The following is a 3,526-nucleotide window of genomic DNA, read 5'->3' on the forward strand; positions in this document are numbered from 1 at the left end:
TTCCTGCAACGCTGTCTTAGTGCCCAGAATGAACAGTCTCTTAGTCAAAAACTTCATCTTGAAAGATTTGCACTAAACATTCCTTCGTCAAACTTTTCTCTCTTTAGCCAACTTCTACAAATGATGCTATCATCTTCATTCTTAACCAACCTTTGTTGACACTGCCTGTCTCCTGTGTCTCAAGTACTCGTTTTAGCTTTTTCTTCTATTTATTCCCACATCACCTGAAACAAAGATCCACAAAATTTGTCAGCATTACATGTGTGCAAATACGGATGATATGGAGAGTTGTTATTTTTAAAATGAAACAAAAAAAAAAAAACCCAACAAAAATCTGACACATTAAAAATTGAGATCAATCCAATTTCTTCAACATCATATCCTGATTGAACTATTAGTGATGAATGTGCAGGGACCTAACTTGATGATTGCCAAAATTGTCAGGAAGTATTAAATAAACTATCTGCTACTTGATATTGTCATGAAGTTTCAGCAGCTCAGTCTCCATGTGGGTCCAGGAGCAGGGGCTGCCTCTGACATGAACTCTGCTGACTGCTCTTTGATCACTTCACCCCAGTGGGATGGCCTAGCCTGGACACAGAGAAAGAGGATGCAGTCTTAATGAGACTTGATAGGCTGGGTCAGATGGGATGGAGGAAGGTTCCCCCATTCTGAGGAATAGTGGAGGGAGATAAGAGGGAAGAGAGAGAGATATGGAGTGACAATTGGGATGTAAAATGAATAAATTATAATTTTAAAAATTTAGAAAAGAATCTGGTTTACTTCCAAAGGTCAAAAGGAAGAAACTTATGAAGGATAGCATGACTTCTAAAGTAGAGCAATTATATGATTTATTCTGGCTGTTCTCTAAGCAGTATGATGTAGTGACTTCAGCAAAGCCTAATGTACACAAAACGTTTATTTTTCTAAATTTAGAAAATCCATATTGGTCATGGTATGAAACATGATGTCATTATCCTCCTAGAAGCATGTTGAGAGTTTCCAACCACTCTAAACATTCCAGAAAATCTGTCCAGTTAATTTTTTTTATTTTGACACTACACACATTTCCATATTTTATATACTTTAATACAAGCATATTACTATTACAAAGTACATTTAATTAGAAAATGATGTTTGTATGAAGACAACAAAATTCATTCTGGCAGGGGTAGAGGAATATTAATTCTTTGTAAGGTCTTTCAACCCATGAAATTCTTACTGTAGAATAGCTGTGAAAGAATTTGACACATTTTATTTTCCTTAGAATACTAAACTTGTCATTACTTTGACTAATGTACCATTATGAACTACATCATGAAGATAGTTGCCAAGAATCCCTGCTCTTTTTTGCTGCTGCTGTTTGATTTTTTGTTGTTTCTTGGATCACATATAGACCTAAAAAACTGCTCTGTGGTCACATGAAAGGCTGCTGTGAAATACCACACATAAACTCTTTAGAAAGGCTACAATAGTAAAAATCAGTTCCCAGCAAATGTGGGCTGATATTAAGATTGATTTGATATCCCTAAGACCTAGTACACATAGCAAGTGACCCACAGTTAGTTTTGGAATAAGTCAACGAGTTGTATAATTAATCTATGCCCCTATCAAAAATGTACATTTTAATTTAATTTAATTTAATTTATTCTAATATATTTTATCCTGAATATAGTTTCCCCTTCCTTCTCCCCTCCCAACACTCCCCCTTTCTCTCTTCTTCCTTTCTTCTTCAGAAGAAGGAAGACCTCCTATGAATATTAACCAAATATACTATATCAAGTTGTAGTGAGACTAGGTACCACCCTTTTTATTACTGGACAAGGCAACCCAGTAAGGGTGAAAAGGCCCCCAAAACAGTTACATGCATCAGACACAATCCCTATGCCCACTGTTCGGAGTCCCGCAAGAAGACTAAGGTTATGTATTTTTAAAATTATTTCAAAAGAATATTTGCTTAATAAGTACAAAGCTTTATATAGAAAGAGAAACAGAGAGAAGGAACAGATTACTCTGTGTGTATGTGAATGTGTAGTTTGTATTATCTTTGAGAAACCCTTGAGATCAAGCCATAAGAATGAAAAGAAGAAAATGGGCTGGAGAGATAGATCAGTGGTTCAAGTACTTGTTACACCCGTGAGGGGTTGGAGTCCAGATCCCCAGAGCCGATGTAAATGCTGCACGTATTTGTGGGCCACATGTAGTCCATTCTTGAAAGCAGAGGAAGGGGCTCCTGCAAGAAGCTGGTAACTCTGAGCTCGATTATGAGATCCCCCCCTCAAAAAAGAATAAGTTGAAAGAGCAATTGAAGATTTCTAATAATAACATCAAGACCTTTTCATGCGCGCTCGCGCGCGCGCGCGCTCACACACACACACACACACACACACACACACGTTTCCTCATGCTAGACATACACATAAGAAAAGCATAAAAGAAGGGGCGGAGTGCGGTCCCACCAGCGCATAGAGCCAGAAGCAGCGGCCGGGATGGACGTGTTTCTCAGGATCCAGCGTCACAAGACCACCATCTTCTTGGACGCCAAGAAATCAAGCACCGTGTTCGAGCTGGAGCTGAAGCGCATAGTTGAGGGCATCCTCAAGCGGCCGCCGGATGAGCAGCGGCTGTACAAGGATGACCAGCTCCTTGATGACTGAAAAACTCTGGGCGAGTGTGGCTTCACTAGCCAGACAGCACGGCCACGGGCCCCAGCCACAGTGGGCCTGGCCTTCCGAACAGATGATGCCTTTGAAGCCCTGTGCATTGAGCCCTTCTCCAGCCCTCCAGAGCTTCCAGATGTTATGAAGCCACAGGGTTCTGGAGGAAATGCCAATGAACAAGCTGTGCAGTGAGGGCCCCAGGCCCCAGGCCTCACCCCCTAGAGACCCATTTCCCCAATTAAAAAAAAGATTTGGCTGTCAAAAAAAAAAAAAAAAAGAATAAGAAAGAAAAAAGAAAACAAAGGTGGAAGGTGGAGAAATAGCCATTTGTGTGTTATATATATAGGCAGCAGGCAGCCAGTTTCTAAGCCACCATCTTCTCCAAGTAGGTTTTATATGACTGAAATTGTCCACACGTGCTTTATAATCTCACCTCTTCTCCTTCAGGTTTTGGAGTAAGCCAAATCCATTGCCATGAAGTCATACTCTGGCCTTTCTGTGTTCTCAGTATCACAAGAAGTTGAAAGTTTGAAAACTATTTTTAGTATACTTCTTTGCAAATGATGCTTAAGTGGTCCTCTTAGAGAAACTTTCTAGAAATTGCACATGTAAGAAAGGACTAGTTTATTATGGCTGCATCTCTGGTGGGACAGGAGCTGGGAATTTTGGTGCTGGAATCATTCTTGGCTACAGCAGTAGTTAGGGATCATTCCAGTCGGGTAGCCTTGAGGATGTTAACAGAAATTTCATTGGTGGTAAATTAGCTCAGAAGCAAAGGGCCTAACTACAATGATAGTAAGCAACTTTCTAACCCACAGGCCAAGACCCTTCTTTATAAAAATGTTTCTGTTTGTTTCAGTGTATGA

The 3,526-nt window shown here is 40.1% G+C and overlaps 1 pseudogene; it reads left to right on the forward strand.

The window, feature by feature from the left end:
- Nucleotides 1-2,489: 2,489 nt before the first annotated feature.
- Nucleotides 2,490-2,861, forward strand: LOC110541246 (elongin-B-like; annotated as a pseudogene).
- The last annotated feature ends 665 nt before the right edge of the window (nt 2,862-3,526 follow it).

Source organism: Meriones unguiculatus, chromosome 17, assembly GCF_030254825.1.
Source record: "Meriones unguiculatus strain TT.TT164.6M chromosome 17, Bangor_MerUng_6.1, whole genome shotgun sequence".
NCBI lineage: Eukaryota > Metazoa > Chordata > Mammalia > Rodentia > Muridae > Meriones > Meriones unguiculatus.